The 21,711-nt window shown below is 37.7% G+C and overlaps 1 protein-coding gene across 1 annotated transcript in view; it reads right to left on the reverse strand.

Moving 5' to 3' along the window:
• Window positions 1–21,711, reverse strand: part of LOC135206936 (potassium voltage-gated channel subfamily H member 2-like) — a 1,544,997-nt gene that overhangs the window by 235,145 nt on the left and 1,288,141 nt on the right. The gene's annotated exons all lie outside the window — the stretch shown is intronic.

Genomic DNA, 21,711 nt, shown 5'->3' on the forward strand with positions numbered 1-21,711 from the left:
TCCTAAATATTTCAATAATGGTTTCTTATTTTTGCTGTTAATCGTGTCTATCCAACGCCATCTTGAATTGTTTACATTCAAGATGGCGATGGTCTATCTCTATTCGATACCCGTTCTCTTTGAACCTTTCTGACCTTCTATTTCGTTGACCTTCGTAATCTCCAACTGCTTTTCCAAGTTGCTGTACTTCAACTATTTTACGAAATTCATTCCCAGATTCTGCCATTAAGATCTAATTACCTGGCTGAAGAAGCTCCAGTGATCTTTCAGTCACGATACGACCATAAATAATGTCCATTAGTATTATTAATATGTACATATGGACCCAGTGTCGGTCTCTGATGTACATATATCCATCATTAAAACACCTGGTATTCACTTACAATATTCAAACTTAAGGTTTGGTTTGCACAACTATACTATTAATCTTGATAATGCTTGGACCCTTCCTTCCTCAGCCATTGCACAACATACATTGGACCTAAGTTATATGCCTTCTCGAGTCTAAAAATCAATATTATTTTAATCTACATATAACATAATTTTTTTTCGTCCTAGTGACTTTTGGAGGTGTCTTGCAGTGAGTATTGAATCTTATTTAGTTTGAACTTCTATTAAACCAGATCTTAATTAATCTTAACTTCTATTAAACCAAATCTTGATTAATCTGAATTTCTATCAAATCAAATCTTAACTCATTTGAACTTCTACTAAACCAAATCTTAATTCATTTGAACTTTTATTAAAACAAGTCTTAATTAATTTCAACTTCTATTAAACCAAATCTTAATTAATTTCAACTTCTATTAAACCAATTCTTAATTAATTTTAACTTCTATTAAACCAAATCTTAATTCATTTGAACTACTACTAAACCATATCTTAATTCATTTGAACTTCTAAACCAGATGTTAATTAAATTGAACTTCTATTAAACCAACTCTTAATTCATTTGAATTTCTATTAAACCAAAGTACAGGGTTATATAATTATTAACTTAGCCAGCATTCACTCTATGATCATAAGGGTAATTATAACAAAATTAATGAATTTGAGAAACTTCAAACTTTAAACGTAAATTATCCTGATATCCAGTTTGGCATCATAAGCTGGTAAATCTTGAAATCGGAGATGAGTATCGGCGCACCAAATATCATTTGCTTGCAGAAACTTTTTGTATTGCTGATTTGAATAAACATCATCTCTATTACCAGCCGGTACTTAGTTACAATGCATACTGATGCCAGTTCTGCCTCATGAATATCCAATGCTGTGAAGTTTGGACTATCCAGCGAGCCGCTGTTAGCGGAAGAGAAAAAAGAAGATTACCTGTAATTTAAGAGTTCAAGGACGCAGAACCTATCAACAGGCAAGATGATATCCGATTAAAATGATAAGAGGAGCGGACTAGAAACGTCAGCATTGACCTACTTTTAAGTTTAAGAAACTCGGGAAAAGGGACGAGAAAATGTACGACGATTGTTAAAGGATCTCCCAATAATAATCTGACTGGCTACCTAATAAGCATCCAAATGATTTATGCCAAAACCTGGGGGCATCTCCTGTTGTTATTTACTGAGAAAAGAATGAAAAGAGGTAGACCTCCGACGGGAAACTTTTGTATTCTCCTCGGTGCTTCTTTTCGAAGCCTGTCGACAGTTACCGACAATTTGCATAATTCAACGCGACTATTGATTCTACATACTGGCAGTAAATTTGCTAAACTTCTCTAGAGGTGTAATAAGAAATAAAGGAAAATTGTGAATATCACTATTTGGAGTCAACCGTTTGAGGTAGTGGAAGGGCAAAACGAAAGAGAGAGAGAGAGAGAGAGAGAAGAGAGAGAGAGAGAGAGAGAGAGAGAGAGAATGTCATTGACCTTGAGTGAAAAAATTTTTTTACGAAAAAAATAAATGAATAACTGATGTAGATTGTCACAGGAGGACGCAAAGCTGAATATAATATTAGTCGAGTCCTCAGAACGTTTCATCATTTACACCATTTTAATGAGGACGATCGACACTCCGAATAAATAAAAAGAAAGGCACATGATGAATAGGAAGAGCAGGGTGAAAAACTGGAGAGAAAATACTACGAGTAAAAATAGAAAACGACATAAAAGACCGGGGTGACATAATGAACATTACTTACTCTTAAAAGAATTCTATGTAATGCAAGGTTGCGCGTTGATGCAGAGTTCATTTCTCTCTCTCTCTCTCTCTCTCTCTCTCTCTCTCTCTCTCTCTCTCTCTCTCTCTCTCTCTCTCTCTCTCTCTCTTGAGAACACATCAACTTTTGTCAACGGTAACTTAACAAAGGATTAGAAAAGGTAAGCAAAAATCCTCGGCAGGACTAAAAGGATAAGGAATTGTAAAAGGAGAGCGAATTGACAAGAGAAATCGGGACTGTTGGTATCTAGCTGACGCGTTTCTTTCAAGGCCCGCGACTGGTCTGAGATGGCTGCTGCTTGGTTCCGCTTCTTAATGGAATTTTCGCGGGGTCTATTCATGGTTTTGTTGTCATTATTTTGGCCACGTTCATAAATACGCCGATGCATTTCAGTGTCCGGTTTATGAGAAAGAGTTTGAAGAGGAAAGGGGAATTAACTATGTTACACTCTGCATGAAATGAAAAAATAAAGAAATCAAATAGCTAACTGCATCAACTTTTGGTAAAAAAAAGGAAATTAGTTAATTGCATCAACTTTTGGAAAAAAAAAAAAAATGGAAATTAAATAGCTAACTGCATCAACTTTTGGTAACCGTTCCCATATTTTCATATCAAGATTATCCAATTCCCTCCCAGATTCAGTGTAATTAACTTCCCATAACAGCATTTCAGTTTCCTTTAGTAGATTTTTGCGTCCTTACGCAGAAAATAAAAATAAATAAAATTCTTATCTTACCAACTCTCTGTGCAACGATTTATATTTGTATTTCGCTCTAAAACATTAAAACTGCAGCCAGCATTTCCTACAAAATGAAATCCAGGCTCAAAACAGGAGAGCATTCTCACATATTCTGATACGGTTCTGTGCGCATAAATTTGCATACTTGAAAATTACGTGCTGCGGTACGGCATACAATAAAAAAAAAAAAATAATAAGGAAATGTAGGACAAGCGTTTTGGTCAATAAACTATTGCTAGCAGTGTTCTACCTAAATACTGTTTGATGTGAATTTTTAAACTCTTCATTTAAAAATAAAAGTACAAATAAACATCGCGGTGCTGATGCTTCAAGAGACTAGCATATCAAAAGACAATTGAAGTAGGGTATGTGCAAAATCAATTCTGTACGTCCCAGTATTTAGAGAATATAAAATTATTTTTTTGTAAATATGGTTCTAACAGAATTTTCTTAAGAAAGAAACCCTCACAGAGGAGTCAATAATATACACAACCTTGTAAAAAGAAAACCTTCACAGAGGAGGTCGCTAATAAATCGTCATACCCCTTGAGAAAGAAAACCTCACAGAGGAGTCGATAATATAAATCTCATAACCTTGAGAAAGAAAACCTCACAGAGGAGTCGATAATATAAATCTCATAACCTTGAGAAAGAAAACCTCACAGAGGAGTCCCAGCAATTAATAAACTCCTAAACCATGAGAAATAAAACCCTCCAGATAGGAGGTATTAATATAACGACCCTTAAAATTACTCACAGCTGTCCAAAATATTTACCCAATACAACCTTTATTCTGCTTTGCGGTGATGCAATGATCCTGATTTGATCATAGTTATTCTCATCATTCATATACTTTGGATATAAAGTTACTCTGACCAGTGAGTATTTCAACTGTTCAAAGAAGAGGCCTAATATCTATTCGTAAAAAGCAGTTCTGTGGAGATGCACACAAGCGAGGTTAAATAACCAGAGGAGTAATCATATTTGTTATGATAATAATGTGCGGATTAACGATCATGATTTTGAGTATCAAATTTCCCATCACAAATTTTATCACTGTCACATTCATCACTGATGTTCTAATTCATTATCACTGTTTACAATTTCTGTTCTTGTGGATAAATCTCTTATTACAACCTTTACGAAAATAAACAACGGTAGACTGAAGCTCTTAATTGATATTTGTCTATTCGAATAAGCGTCCTTCATTATTCTCCTTCATTCATACAAAATGCAGAGAAATCTTTGAGTCAAATACTTCGCTCCCCTTTTCCCGACTACACATTGTATTTGGAAAGCAAATGTTTCGGAAAGGGCTAACCAATTTCCTCTCACAAAAGGTAAATATGGCTTAGGCCCTCTCGTTCCATTTTTGATATTTGCACCGTCGGCCATCGCTTGCCAAGGTAAGTACGAAGCTGTGTTACTCCGAGGAATGGCTCGGGCTTCCTGTTTGGATGGATGATGGAGGTTGCGAAAGCAAATACGTAAAAATTTCCGTAAGTGTCGATGGAAAGTCTAAACGACAACGACTATGATATGACCACGTCCTAAATTCCAGCATAATCTTAATTGCTTCCCAGCACGAGACGTGAGTTTGGTATAAAAAGAAACTTAGTCTTCTAACCGTTACCAAGTGAATTATCATAAGGCATTTTTCAATTGATGCTGGCCATCTATACAGATAAATGAGTAAGCATTTTAACAAATGCTGCCGACACATTCATGGCACGAATGAATATCCCCATTCATTTTACAAGTAGAAAAAAAAATAAAATAAAAACATATACATCCACAAACAGACATGCTGTGCTTTTGGATCCCAACGACAAGTTTGGAACTCTTTCCTGCTGCTCGTTTTCCCCACGTTCAAGCACCCATCCCTTAACAGGCAGGTTCATCACACCTTTTTCCCCTCCCCGTCCATTCTGTGTCTTCTCCGGGTCTGAATTAGTTAAGGATGGGAGCGCCAGCCCCAATGACCTCGTCTTCAGGAAACTATTACCAACATAAGGAGGGAATCCAGCACAGGAAAACTGATCATCCCACACGGTTAGGGGAGCGAGATGAAGTCAGGAGAGCTCCATTGAATGCCATTCGAAGCGAGTGTTATATTTCAGGGCTCCTTTAAACCAGTGACACGCTAATCTAATCCGCTACTGACGTTAAGGCCAAAATTTGATGTAGGAAATATGTCCCGCGTGTTATCCCGCCATTCAGCTAGTCGTAAAAGCGGTAATGCCCATTGCGAAAGCAAACGTCCTGAGCATCATAATGCATTTTGGGACTGCCTCAAGCACCGGGCCGAGTTAGAATGCGCAGGGCTCCTCCGCCAATAAAAATGTGTGGGGTGTCATCATCCGTGTGTGTGTGTGTGTGTGTGTGTGTGTGTGTGTGTAGATCTATCAGACACGGAAAATAGACTTGGAATATATCTTATTTTACTCTCCGTTCCCTGTTTTATGTGACTGAATCGTAACAACTATAATCCTGTATAACAAATACATAATGAAAATGCAATTATTAATAATTTGATTACACAGGCCGAATGCAATAGATCACCTGATAATGTTAACGTCGAGCAACTTTATTTCATAAGCTAATAAAACATCACAGGACAGCTGACCCTATTCCACAAAGCAATAATTTGATAAATATGCAATCAACATTCCGCGCTGACACAGAATACGCTGCACAACATGTTTATGAGCATGTGTATTATTTTCGTATTCACATGTCTGCGTTGTAGATCCTGCACATATGGTTCCAGCAATGCACAGAACGCAGTGCATAATCAAACTCACATTAAAACTCGGCGGAATTCGTTACAGCACAGGATGACTTACGACGTCTCAGCCGCCAATTGTTTTGGCTGGAAGCTGCAGCCATGTGGAAAACGACAAGAATCTCAACAGTAAGAGACTGTTTCTATTGATATACCCCTACGCAACGTATTTCTTATTCGTTGTTGTCTCAACAGTTCAAAAACTGACAGTTTGAAAACTACGGTCGGAATTAATACAGAATATGACTTCTCTCCCATCAAATGCATTAAATAGCATTTAAAAATGACAGGTATAAGATTTCTGTTGTAAAAATAAATCAGTGGCATACAATAAATCAAACTTTTAAGATACATTTTTACGATTTTGGTTACTACTGAAAGTAAACAGCTGGCGTCTATAAGACTGCCTTAGTAAGCACGGGGTCTTGCTTTTCAGTGGTATGGACCATCGCTACAGAGAATCAGATTCAGAGATCTAAGTGACAGCTATATGTTTGGCCACAGCACTAAAAGTCAGTGTATAACAACAATTAATTAAACGTGGGAAATATTATCTAGTCATACAAGAGAGAAACACAGAAAACATAAAAAAATTTCTCGACTTGAAAATAACAAAAATGAAAACACAGAATGCCAGTTACACCTATGAAAAACAAAAACGTCAATATCCGGCCATGCTCACTTCTTTATTATTATTCGTAAAGATAAAAAAAAAAAAAAAAAAAAAAAGATGAATCCATATATGGTTTTATTTTTGCTTATTTTTCCTCTGCAATGAAAAAATAACGATGAATTGTCACGCCTCCAGCATGAAGTTAATGCACAGGCATCAGCGGGGAGGCCCAAACTTTGTGACCGCAAGCAAGCACGGTGGCCCCATGCATTCTACCTCCTCCTTTTTTAGGAGGTCTGTAAACTCTCACCGCCGCTGGTTGCATCACAAAATGGTCTAGTTAAAGGACTGCCACCTTTCATAAACCGTCGCATCCAATAGATGCCTGCGGTAACAGATCCATTTTGTAGTTTTTATCTACTTTTTTTTTTTAAAACGTATCGGCAGAAAAATAACGGCGCTGCATAGTGGCACTGCAGTGAGTGTTCAAAGCTGCTGTTAACGATGACGATCTACGCAGTAGGAAATGACTGAATTCTTAATAAGCCTCGAAAATTTATTACTGTTTTCATTTGCAGCCGACGCACTGTTCACCATTTCTCTCACCCGTTCTCTAACACGCACTCGAAGATAATTTACGCGAGTTCATCCAAATGGATGAAATAGTGGTCATACTATTCAGGAGCATTTTACTTGCGAAAATTGAAAGGAATAATTTCATAAGTACCTATTAAAGAAATTAGGATAAAACAAGAGAAAGAATCCTTTTATATTATCTAGTACAAGTCTCGGCAGAATGCACTAGAATACCATACGATGAAAAAGATGCCCTAATTGAAATAATACTCACGTTCTCTTCAAATCATCTACGGAAGCAAGTCAGTACCATCAATTTTTATAAACAAGGAAAATTGGCTGTACACGAAAAGAACAGCGCTAATTCATGGCCTTTTCCCATAAGAAAGGATTCAGCCCTTTACAACCTTCCTTGCCACGAAATACCCCATAATTATTCCATCGCCTTTGATCTTTACGTAAAATTTTAATCTTCACGTTATTTCCACATAATTGTCATCTGGTTCCTCAAATGATATCCAACTTTCACACTGGGAGAGTAATGAAACGGTCGCCAACTTGAGACACACACACACACACACACACACACACACATATATATATATATATATATATATATATATATATATATATAATATATATAGACATAGATATATGTATATAGTATATAAAACAATTGAAGAATGTAAGATACAGTAAAAGAAACAAACATAAGGAACCCTCGTGCGCCAATTTATTAAAAGCTAGGGTAATTACTATAATGACGAAGTACTTAATAACTTCAACATCACCATTCAAATATGAATCACGAAGAACCGAACTGGAAAGTTATTTAGAAGAAAAATCCTTCAAAATTTTGGTAAAAAAAAGAGAAAGAAAGAAAAAGCCGTTAATAACTTTCCAGTACCCTTGTCCCTCACAGAGACACACAATCAATCCAGCTGCAGCGGAAGAAGAGTTTTCCGAGAAAATCTCTACAAAGAACCTCAAGAAGAAGAAGAAAAATTAAAGGGGTGCCAGAAGAGGGTGTCGTAGCCATCATGGACTGGTCTAACATGGGATCTCTCTCTCTCTCTCTCTCTCTCTCTCTCTCTCTCTCTCTCTCTCTCCTTAAGGATTCATTTTATGCAGAGGAGGCGACAGCACATTTTGTGCCAACAGGCATCAGCATAAGGGACAATCTTGCTGGTCTTTTATACGTTTTTAAGAGCCAACGGACCCCCTCTTGACCATCTGAGGGGAGCTGGTATTTCTTTGTTCTTCGCATTTCTTTTGTGAACGAACCTGAAGCTCCTTTAAAACAGACGAGCCTCATTCAGTAAATACTTCTTTGGGCTGAGCATGTAGCGTTTATTTTGGTTCTGATTCAACTACACTGTTTTTTAACATTTTTTATGTCAGTCGTAATGAAAAACGTAAGACCAACATAATTGCTTATATGTACTTGATTCTGTAGTTATACATTCACGCTGTGCGTCATACACCTAGCATAAAAATCCTGATGCATTAAATGCTTATCTTCTTAAGTTCAGTGATTATAAAGGGTCAAACGCGCACGCATATCATTTATCGTTTAGCCGGACAAACTACGATTAAATCTTCAGCAATTTAATATATAAAACAGATACCACAATCATACTCAGCTTGCCCACGTACATCATGTAATCGCACATTTACATCACCATAAATGCCTGCTTGAGGGACACCCTACTTCAGGGCTCTTCCAAACCATACATTATATTCTTTCTGTGGACATTAAAACATCACTTCTGGTTTCCGTGTGAGTTTGCCTATATCGTTCACCTTCCAAGTTTTTTTAAACTGCCTAATTTGTATTTCATCATAAAACATATCTATCTATCACTCAACCATCTCATAAAACATATCTATCTATCACTCTTCCATCTCATAAAACATATCTATCTATCACTCAACCACCTCATAAAACATATCAATCTATCACTCAACCATCTCATAAAACATATCTATCTATCACTGCTATCATCTCATAAAACATACCTATCTAGAACTCAACCATCTCATGAAACCTACCTCATAGAAACTATCTATCTATCACTCTCATCTCACAAAACATATCTATCTATCACTTAATCATCTCATAAAACATATCTATCACTCTATCATCGCGTGCCTTAGTTTTTTCAAGTATTTAAATAAATTCCAAAGGAATGAAAAATTCTGGAAACTTCCCAACTGACCTTAATGCCATATTTTAGAAACCTTCCTGCTCTTCCCCCCTAAGTTCATACTGTCAGCCAGGCATGTTTGGGCTTATCGAAGAACATATAATCCAGAATTTGTGTGCCAGGGGTACGACCACATTTTTCTCTTCGGCGCATCTAATGACAGAGCTGGATTTGCAAGCACTTTCCAAACCCCGCCACTGGCCGGTTATCAATTCTTCACGCACGTCGGTTTACATTATTCTATTTCTTCCAAGCGCACATTGCTGACATACAATTTCTCTACCGGTAGTAAAAAAATTCTATTGCCTCTCCTTGAAATTGTCTTCAAGAATGAAGATGTAGCTGATGGAATATTTTCGCTTCCATGACAAAACCCGCCACACTTTTGCAGAAATGGTCACGCGGGAGTCCTCACACACACACACACACACATATATATATATACACGTATAATATATATATATATATATATAATATATAATATATATATATATATATATAGTGTGCGTGTGCCCCTACAAATCTGCAATTTTCTAACTTCTTTAGACTATCAGCTTTATACTCCCCCTTAGTTTCCAGGACATAAGATAAATGTTTTTTTCCTCTCAAGTGACACTGGGCTTTATAATTATTATAATAAAATATAACGTAAATTTTCGCCTTGATCACTCACTTGTCTTCTTTATTTAATTTCTTTTTAGCCAAGAATGCTTGTATTACATAATCTCTCTCCTTGTCACTTTATTAGTCTTACATATACTTTTACTATTACTAGGACATGCATTATATTCAGTTTGATTCGCTTTATTAAGACAGCCCATTGGTATTCTGAAGACCTCCCATTCCATAATTTTCTACTTTCCCGTATTGTCAAGAATCTTGAATTTGTGGGACTTTGAATGTACATTTGAGTGTCAAATTTCTGAACTATGATCGGTTCACCAAAGGATACTCTTATTGATAGAACGCATTAGCTTTCTCCTTGATTTAAGTTAATGCATTGAAAATTGACATAAGGGGTGCGCAAGACATGTTGCACTACGTTTTCCAAACAGGTTACGTTAAAAAAAAATATAGCATGCTATTTTTAATGTCCGACGGTTGTCGACCTTTTAGGAATCTGGAGTGTTTTCGTACATGTCCGGATTCGGTTCTGGCTGATGGCAGCGTCAGACACTTGAATGGTTCTCCAGCACAACACCAGAAGCTCTGTTGTGCTGTGAGGTTCTCGCACACACACGATGGTATGATATTAGAACTCTCGAACGGTTGTTGTCGGGTTTTATTTCTGGCATCAGTTAAATTTTGTCAAGCTGGTGTTGTTCACGATTCAGAAGGCCGTTAATGTCTATAAGGATGATGTCCTTTGTGACAAGCTTCGTGTAAAATGGACCACGAATATTTTGGTGATTTCTCTATCTCTGTTTTTAAATCTTTGCTACGTTTTGATCTCTTTTCACATGTGGACATTTCATCTATCCTGTGAGTTCTTGGTTAGACGAGTGGATTTCGCGCTCGGCTACCAATCCGGTGGACCGAAGTTCGATTCTCGGCTCGGCCAACGCGGAACCAGAGGAATTTATTTCTGGTGATAGAAATTCATTTCTCGATATAATGTGGTTCGGATCCCACAATAAGCTGTAAGTTACGTTGCTAGGTAACCAATTAGTTCCTAGCTACGTAAAAATAGCTAACCCTTCGGGCCAGCCCTAGGAGAGCTGTTAATCAGCTCAGTGGTCTGGTAAAACTAAGATATACTTAATTGAACTTATCTATACTGTGGAATTTATTTAGCAAAAAATTGAACATGAGCTCACGCCGAGTACGAAAAGGGTAATTTTGTTTGCAGTTTTTGAATTGGAGCAAAGTTACACAAGACATTATCTTCGGAACCGTGAGGTCTCCAAAAGTTACCGTTTTCCTCCATTATTCTCCGAGAGACTGCAGTTGCTACCACGATGAAGAATCTTCCCACCCAATGACTTTCATGTTTATATCGATGCTTATTCTTGGAATACCATGATCGTCGTAACTTTTGCTATGTTGCTCAATAGGTAGTTACAGGTATCTAGGATAAAGTGAATTTATAATCGCACGTAAACAGGCAAACAATAATAATTTTCGATGGCGATAATCTTCAATAAAATTAAGGGGAATGTAAGAGTGAGTAAGAGAAATCTACGGAGGCAGTGTGGGAGGTCTAGACTCGAGAGCCTTCAATCCGGGGGTCATTTCTCAAAACGCCCTCCACTTGAAGTGCGTCTCGTGTAAATAAACACCCAGGCTTCGTCGCTAAGCATCCACAACCTGCTATTGATTTCAGGGATGATAAAAAAAAAAAGTCCTTCCGTTTCCTTGGTTACGCTCGCAGTGAATAAAAAAAAACAAGTTCTGAAACTATCATAAACCTCTTACTTGACTTTTATGTGCGGTCTTCTTCAGTTTTACGAATACTGGTTATTCATTACTCATACAGCAAGCCAGATAATGTATGTATAACACGAAGAAAATGTAAGTCGGGGAAGATACTGTATTAGTCATTAATCATTACAATAATATATACACATATTTTGGGTTTTTCATTAGGATTCGTTTTTTCCTCAGACGACTCCTCACTTAGTTTACACGTTTAGTGAATAATTATCTCCGGTCGTCAATCCCAAAATAAAGCTTCTTTCCTCCGACCGTGTAAGGAGCATTGCGCCACGGCTTGACGCATTGTTGAATATGCAAGGAGATACTTTCAAGGACTCATTACTGTCCTTCATCCTTTGTTACCTTTTTCTAAAGATATTACTATTCAGTAGATGGAACCTGTTCACATGGAACAAGCCCACAAGGGTCACTGACTTGAAATTCAAGCTTCCAAAGAATATGGTGTTCATTAGGAAGAATTAAGAGGAAGTAAAGTGAAATACAGAAGGAAGAGATAGGCTAAATGTCTGCAGCTGAAAGTGAGCTGTAGTAGATTCACATCAACCGTGCATTTGATGTCTAACCCCGTCCCTGACGACGCCCCTGATTGCCTGTTGATAAACCAATGACAGGGCTGAAAACTCTCAGTCTCTCGAGAGAGTTCACAAAGGCAGGATCTATGTTCCACCTCTCCTGAGGGATACGTCTTTCAGGAGAGGTGGAAGTTAGATCCTGCCTATGTGAACTCTCGAGAGAGACTGAGAGTCTCCAGCTCTGTCATTGGCTTATCAACAGCCAATCAGGGGCGTCGTAAGGGACTGACCGAGACATCAAATGCACGGTTGATGTGAATCTACTATAGTTATCAAATGGTTGTCACTTTCCTCATTTCTTGGCTCATTTATTCCTGCTGTTCTCTGTAGTGTCAGTCAGCCCCAAATTTCACACTCTTTATGTGGATTTTCTGTTCATCGCTTTCTACATTGCAAAATGCGTGTCGAGTCATGTTCAAGTTACCGTTCTTCTTACTAGAGGCGGGAGGTTTGTGTTAATTGGCTAATCACCTGTTGCTTATTCATATTTGTCTATGTATGAACCATTCTTTAGATTTTCATATTTATTTTACTAACATAATCTCCCCTTTACTCTCTTTTTTTTCACATATGGTAATTCTTTTCCGTGGAGAAAGTTAAATGCCTTTCGGGTCTAATGAAAACACATTAGACTGTGAATAATAATAACAATAACAACCATAATCATAACAACACGAGACTAAATAACCACCAAACTTTCAAAACGCGCGAAGATTAAACTCCGCTCAAACAGAAGCGTTAGTCGGGAGGGCTGAACGCCTCCCCCCACCCCCACCACCCCAGGGGGCACGGAGGACGAGGCCGCCACGCATAATGGAAAGGTGTCTTACGCCTGGAAAGGTGAGGAGATTAACTGCGCTTCTTATCCTTATCGGTTCTTTCATCCAGGCACCGATCTAATATCATTCCCTGGGCTGGATGACTGCTGGGTGAAGGCAGGTCCTTTCGCTCCCTTCAGTCTCGTCAGGGTTTAAAATGAAAAAGTTTACAGGTCATTCATTAACTTGATGGGTAGTAATAAGTAATAACCTTTCTTGCTAAGATGTTATCTGTGTTCTGCCATGGCCTGTTTGCTAACGTTTAATCAGTTTTTTTTTTTCATTCCGTTGTTAAGATGAATCTGCACTGGTTTTGGTTGACAACTGATTCGAGACCTGTTTCTCTAGTATTCTCCTAGCGATTTAAATTTCTCTGAATATTACCTTTACTTTATATATATATATATATATATATATATATATATATATATATATATAATATATACATATATATATATATATATATATATATATATATTATATATATATATATGTGTGTGTGTGTGTGTGTGTGTGTGTGTGTGTGTGTGTGTATCATTAATAAAATGATTTTCCCATTGTCGTGAAACTGCCAAAACAACAATAATAATCACATTACTCATGTCAACTCTAAAACCTGACAAAAGATTCCGTTTCAAGAAAAGCACATTTTGCAGTGAAGATCCTCATCCAGAGATGTCAATGTCTACAAACCTGGAGAAGTTCGTAGCTGGCGTTTTACCTCGGGGCAATAAAAGTAATCACCAAACTTGTGTGAAAGGGTTACGTCCCATGAGTGACTCGATACAAGACCCCGAAAATTCATCGCCTGGGTGAAAAAATTTGCCACTCGCATTTCGTAGTAGTTTTAACTGTTAAAAATAGGACCCTTCAACTCACCAACATACATATGAATATACCTTGACTCATCCATTCCACAAGTACACTTATAGAATAAAGGAAATGCAGAGAGGGAAGTCGGGGGAGCGAATAGTACATCACGAGCTTCAGATTAATCGAGTAACATCATCTGAGCCTTTCTCTCTCTCTCTCTCTCTCTCTCTCTCTCTCTCTCTCTCTCTCTCTCTCTCTGTATTTCTTTCACTGGTTTCTATAGCAACATATTAAATACCCACAGGTAAGAGTATTAACAGCAGCTTTCTTTCTTTTTTCAGTATGCTGTGTAACACGAGAGCTACTATATATACAATATATATATATATATATATATATATATATATATATATATATATATATATATATATATAATTTATAAATGCACACATATATATTATAAATATGAAGACAAGAGCTTTGCTTTTTACTTTTACTTACACGGACTCTTCTGAAATGGCTGCTAGTTTCTTCTATCACGTACAGAAACGACTTGGCCTAACTGGGTCTCTATTTATCACAGTCCACTGAAATGTATGACTGTTTTTATGAGAGTCGAACTTCGTCAAAGTTAAATATGCTCTAGATATACTTTCTTCGAACGAATGATTGTGTAATTCACTAGACTCATTCATACAGATGATAACACTCACCAAGACACCAAGAGGCCCATAGACAGCGAGCGATGTCACACAAATCATATACAGGAAGGTTGCAATGCATCCTTACGCTTTACAATGCAATGCATCCTTACACCTTACAACGGAACACTTCATTACACCCTCCACCGACGCAGATGAAATGGGTCTAAAATGCATGATGAGGATGGCCACCATTATCGCCGTTTATACTCTGCCCAATCAAATTGTACTGTCAGTGACATCATCCGTCTTCAATAATTAACATCGCTTTCATATCCAGCATCGCAATGAGAACTTCGCCATAATTATTATCTGAAACATTATTCCGTGGCTTACCGCAGACACAGATAAAATGCAATCCAATTCATAATTAGGTTGGAATTCATTTTCGCTCGAGCCGCGGCATCCTTACTTGTCGGCTTTTCAGAATCAGAAATGCGATTAAAGTTGCCTTCGTGGATTCCCTCTCTCGTAACGTCCACCGCCACAACCAAGGTAAAGAGAGGCTCTTTACCTTGGTTACAACAGCGTCCTTCAAAGCAGCGCGAATCAACCAGAAAAGAAGACAGCGAAATGATGGCGAGCACTCGCGAATATTACTGGGACGATCTCTCAAACAGTCACAGAATGCTCTCTTAAATATTCACCCAAAAACATGTGTACGTATGCAAGTGCATGAAATACGTTAGCATACGCTGTCACACACACACACACACCCAGAAGTATTTAATGTAAATATCTACTCACTCTCCTTCCAATACACTGGCATAAAAAAGGAAAACACGCGCAGGACTTTACGGGCATAACTGGTATCTTTAAGTGGCAAACATTCCTACATATACACATACTATATAACAAACTGGTATCTTTAAGTGGCAAACATTCCTACATATACACATACTATATAACATTCACAAAATTGCTAAATGATTTTAAACGTAAAAGCCACATCGGTATCTTCGCGAGTTTCATCCCTCCTCATCTATTTCTGTGGATGAACTGTTTCGAAGTTTGATTGAAAAAAGAAAAAAAAACAAAGGAAAAAACAAAATGAAACAAAAACAGAAAAATCAATCATCTTAATTGAACTCCCGAGGGTCCTTTCAGTGAATACAGCACATCAGAAAACACCTTTTGTCTTTCGGGCCCATTAATCTCCAATCCACACTCCCTGTCCCTTTCACTTTGAAAGAGAGAGAGAGAGAGAGAGAGAGAGAGAGAGAGAGAGAGAGAGGAATAGACGATTCAATTTCATTCCCCCCTCTTCCTCTCGCAGCTAATGTTTACAACATTCCCTATTGTCCTTGACTTCAAAGTACGAACATTTTGTGAGAACAATAGTTAATGAAATAAAAATAGCCCCGTTTCAACTGAAAAGGGTGACGGTAATTTGCCGATTTCTAGGAAAGGAAACGCGTAGGTAGACGTGGATCCTGGTAGATTGCTACCCTACAACTGACTCGTTAGTAACGTAACTTGGAACTCTTCACTGCAGTTTGTAATGATAATTAAGGTTTTTGAGGAGTAAATAAATTTTTTTTCTACAAAATAAGAATAGCACGAACAAACATATAATAACTCAGTTGGTTAGCCACTGCTTTAGGAAGAACGGAGTATATATATGATAATACATGGAAAGAAATACAAATGAATGCCAAAAACGGTACATTAATTCACAGCGTTTATAGCGTCGTTGGACAACGTATAATCTATATCTGGTGCAATTTTCTCCATTCAGTGCTAAGCAGACACGGCCAACGATATAAATAAGTGAAAAGTCAAAGGCAATTCTATGAACAATAATAATACTGCAAATACCCAGAAAACAATAATATTAATACTAATGATAATGGCTATTATTGATATTGATAAAAACGCCTCATTTGTTATAACGCCACCCAAATTTATCATGATATATAAAGAACAAATGAAATGGATCTCCAGTATTTATATATGCTAAATATTTACGTGTAATGCTATACACACTTTAAAACCGCTTTATAAGAGACTAACATCTCATTCTGGAGTAATTAATCAATACTTAACCATATATATCTCTCGTACTTATTTCAAATGTTCATTAAAATAACAAGAATAATGAAAGAAATTTAGAAGAATGATATTTCAGAGAGAGAGAGAGAGAGAGAGAGAGAGAGAGAGAGAGAGAGAGAGAGAATTTCCTTTTCCCCTTTAGGGCTGAACGAAATTTATTTATAGACTTGGGCCTGAAAGACGAGAGAGGGATTTGTAATGCACCATATTAGTCAGGGGAGGTCGGTTTTCGGTGGTCAGTTTTATCCAGGTTTTGTATTCTGGCAAACATTAAATTATCTATGTAGAGATCAAAACCCCAAAAGCCCCTGTTTACACCGAAATTCAAACCAAAGGAGGTCAGATTAGCAAGGCTTTGTATTAAAGAACGAGGTATTTATGTATTCGTACATGAGTGCGCGTGTGCGCGCGAGATATAGGGAGATATACAATAAACGAAAAAGTAAAAAGATTTAGCTCATCCGTCATACCAGCTTGTCATTCTCTCTCAAAGCTTATTACAAGCGTAATAATGCTTATAAATAATAATCGTATATACAGCAACACGAAACATATGTTTCCATATTTCTCTGTGTGAGGGAGTTGGGGTTGAGCGAGGAGGAGGATGCACTGGACCGAAGGAGATGGAGGAATGTGTTGAGGCACCAATACAGCGACCCCCAAATAGGGACAAGCTTGTAGAGAAAGAAGAAAGAGGAAGATATTTCTCACAAATGGGAAAATATGAATCCAGCATACATTCCAAAAAAATAAAGGAAACGAACGCGGAAAAAGCGATGGGCATACTAGAGGAATAAATAGATCAAGAAGGACTAGACAATAAATTCTTAAGCAACGCATGGGAGAAAATTGCCAAAAAATGAGCTTTATAAGTTGCAATTCCCTATCAAGAGGATAGAACGACTAAGTACGAAGTCTGTTTAACTAAGAGAAAAAGCTTTTTTCGGATGGAAAATCCTTAGCACAAAATTTCCGCAAGATACACAAAACTTGGCAACCCAAACAAAACACAAACACGATAAGTTTTATCAACTTTCCCTGGAAGCTGATTAAGCATTCCAGCAGATAAAAAGGGTCGCTGGAACCTAAAGAACTCTTGTTAATGTCAGGACAAACTTGAGTCAAAGAACAAGTTACTCCTCCTACAACAGTAAGCAGATTCACAAATTTTATTTTTTATTTTTATATTTTTTGCAAGTTACTCAACTTCTGCACGCGTTCTTACATATCTTACGATACACTGCTGAAATGAAATATAGAATTTAGGCCAAAGGCCAAGCACTGGGACCTATGAGGTCATTCAGCACATGGCGATACACAGCTTTTATTTTCCCTGTAGCCCTGTAGCCTCAGCTGTTTTTATTGCCAGATGCTATTCAGTGACACAGCGGCATCTTAAGGAATCATTTTTTATCTTTTCCTTACTCGATGTGACCGATTGTGTGACTAATACAAATGGGCGCTAATAACCTCATGCCATCTGTGTAATTGGCAGTTAGGAAGTGAATCCGTGTAACTGACCACTGGCCACTGCTGCCATGTGCAGAAACGTTGCCAAGTTTCCATGTCGTTCAGCGACCGAGTGCATGAGCGAAACCCTAGAGGCGACACTTTTGGCAGAATGCATCTGGTGCAATCATTGGCTGTCTGTCGATGTTGTGTCGCTTCACGTCCATGACTTTATACATTTGAGGAATGTGAGAGGAACGTCAGTTCCCCAGTCATGTACAAGATGGTCAAGACTGAAGTGGGAAATACTATCAAGCTTCCATTTTCATTTATATTGATTTATAGATTTACAATAAATAACAGAATGATAATCATGTGATGAAGTTATTGTCAAGAAAATAGGTTTATCATCATAATTTCAGGCGTTTGCAACCATCAATCATTGAACGATAGCGAATGAAACGCATATATTCCCGATACGCTAATTTCGCGAAGAGCAATTCAAAGGGCCATAAAAAATGAAGGAAAACTACTTCTAGCACTGTAGCAGTATTATATGTCTACAAAAATGCTAAAATTGAGCACTTGTAAGAAAAAAAAAATATATCAGGCGTTCAAAATACATTACGCCCTCACGGAAATGAACATGTAAATGTTCACTCACTCGATGTATGAATCTCCACTCTCTTCACTGAAGGGACGGAAACGGCCCCTGGGTCCTAACTAATGATTCTAGTGAGTAATTTCGTCTAGACGAGTCTTAGCTTCTCGTTCCTTTTGTCTCCAGACTTGCAGATTGGTGCGACGCAACAGCCCAGAGAGGGACCATTGTCGAAATCCTCTTTTATCTAAATGGTGATTGTCTATCATTTATCTCTCTCTCTCTCGACCCCCCCCCTCTCTTCTCTCCCGCCCCCCCCCCCCTCTCTCTCTCTCTCTCTCTCTCTCTCTCTCTCTCTCTCTCTCTCTCTCTCCCCTCTCTCCATTCTCTTGCTCAGTAGGCAAAACAGAAGTCAGAACGAATGACGCATTCCTCTTGGCAGGAGAGTTGCTTTATGGGTGATATATAAAACTAACCCGATACTTTACCGTCACGACTGACTGATTTGTTTATGCCACGTGGCGTCGCAATGAACGAGACCCGAATGTCTTAAGAACTTTGTCACATCTCGACATCCTTTGGTATTGTACATTTATAAATCAAGAAAAGCAGCGTCTTATTGCCCGCTTTAGCGTTAGCACAAATCTTTCATGTCGGAGTAAGGGGGGGGGGGGGGCGGTTGTCAGAGCAAGGAACTACGATTAGCTGCTACCTCGATTGAGTTCCAACCCTATAAAGTTCCTCACCCTGACATAAAAAGGTCTATAAGGTTTTATGTGTTATGGAAATTGGCGGAGGAATGGGTTCCGCGTTCTTTGCCAATGATGCTCAGAATGAAAACACTCGAGAGAATAAGACAAAAGAGGAAAGAGCTATTCGAATAATTTCACTTTCCCTTTCGCTGAAGTAATTCTGACTGGGGACTAGATCACTTGAATTTAACAATATAAAGTTATATGTTGAGGTCAGTTTTGATATAAGACGAAAATAACGCTCTAAACTTGGCAGCTTGTAGAATATTATGCACATCTTCATACACATATGAAATTTGTTGCTAAATTAAAAAAAAAGAAAAAAAAAGAACAGTATCACAACTCGACACCTCCGGCACTTAAAATAATGCGGACCACCATGGAATGTATGAGATTTTTTGAAAGATATTCGCGTTGTCCAGCACAGCGTTCCATCACCCGTCTCTGGCATTCACTGAAGAGTGTTTCTTCACATGCATATCGGTATTTCAATTACGTTTATAGCCCCAAAATGATTTATCTGCAACTCTCCCCCACCCCCACACCCCCCATAATATGCCTTTAGTTATATTTGTCCTTTTCTCCGAAGTTCACACGCAGAGAGAGAGAAGAGAGAGAGAGAGAGAGAGAGAGAGAGAAAAAACGGTGATCAGTGATCCTGTACGAATTTTAAAAATGGTAGCAGCTACAGCAAATGGTCAGTCAATGCAAAGGTATTGAAATGGCTACCAAAACTTTTAAAGTCAAGTAGAAGGCAATGAAATGGCTACAAAAATTTTAACCATGTGTTCATATCTCTCATTTCCATCACTAAATTCCTTTAAAGAATTACCAACGCAGTGAACGATGTATTCATAAGTAGAACATCTGCCATGAACACTTATACTGATACCAGCATCAACCGCATCCAAGCTTTACTGATCACATAAAACCCTATTTAGAGTCTAATACCAACCTAATGGATAAATGACAAGAATCAGAGAGAAATTCTTCGAGCTTCGGCTAAGAGAATAACTATAAAGCCTAAAGAAATGGCTTGGTTATTATTAAAATGCCTTGGGCTTGGTGGAAATCCCACAGATTTTTTTATATGCTAGAGAGAGAGAGAGAGAGAGAGAGAGAGAGAGAGAGAGAGAGAGAATGTTTGCATCTATTAGATGTCATTTCCTAATAGTTCTATCAATATATGTTGAATCTACATCGCAATAATGTTTAACAGTATTAAAAAACATTGTTGATTTTCCAAAAATCCTTACTGTACAAATGAAAAGATACGTATATATATTTCATCGTATAAAAACTTACCTTGTACTGCATAACTACAGAAGATAAATCCTGAAAATAACTTGAGGTATAAGGAAAAAGTAAAAGGAAAAAATGAATAAAAGCATTAAACAGATCTAAATCTATGACAAAAGTGATTCGAACCAATATTTTGTCCAATAAGTTGGTTCGATTTCGTAAAAAATTTTGTGCACTCGTTAAATAGCCTCTGCAAATAACAGGAATACAAAAGTGACACTTCAATAAACTGGAGACCATATACAAACCTTTGAAGCATCGATAGTTAAACAACTTGAGGCTTGCCATCGATACTTTTTATAATACGTAACGGGCAAGATAACCGATAGAACAATATTAAAATAATTGTTTTTGTACTTACCTTACCTTTGCATATATCTTGGTAATAATAAAAAAAAACTAGTGAAATTTTAAACAAGCAAAACACACAGACTCATAAATACCTAAGACGAAAAAGTTAGTCTTTTTAAGCGATCAATAAAAAATATGCAGTGCTAAGAAAGCATGCAAGGACTAGAAATTCAGTCTCAAAATCAAGGAAAGTCGTAATAATGCTGCGTTAACTACAACGCAAGGCTACACTAAACTTCATTGAGTCTCCCATATTGAGCCGGGGATGGACAGCAACAGAATATCTGAGTTATTCCTTTAACTTCTAAGAGAAAACGGGACTCGATTGCTAGTGGGGGAGTTGGGGGAGTCAGGGGGGTCTAGTGCTGCTCGGTAAACTGAACGACATAATATGGAGCCATCTGCTTCAATCCGATCGAGCCACTTTTGTCCTCTTTCTGTTGCTGGTAATTGACCCGATCGAATTTCACTGATGGCTCAACATCCTTGCAAGTCGGCAAAAGCAATTAGCGAAAGGGGAGAGAGAGAGAGAGAGAGAGAGAGAGAGAGAGAGAGAGAGAGAGAGAGAGAGAGAGAGAGAGAGAAAATTGCAAATTTGAAAGTATGAGAATTTAGCTTTTAGCTGTAAAAGAGAGAGAGAGAGAGAGAGAGAGAGAGAGAGAGAGAGAGAGAGAGAGAGAGAGAGAGAGAGAATCTTATAGAACAAAGAATGAAAGCGATATGATGCAGAGGACTCATATTAGCCACAACAAATTAAAAAAAAAAAAGTTTGCAA

Source organism: Macrobrachium nipponense, chromosome 31 (genome assembly GCF_015104395.2).
Source record: "Macrobrachium nipponense isolate FS-2020 chromosome 31, ASM1510439v2, whole genome shotgun sequence".
Lineage (NCBI taxonomy): Eukaryota > Metazoa > Arthropoda > Malacostraca > Decapoda > Palaemonidae > Macrobrachium > Macrobrachium nipponense.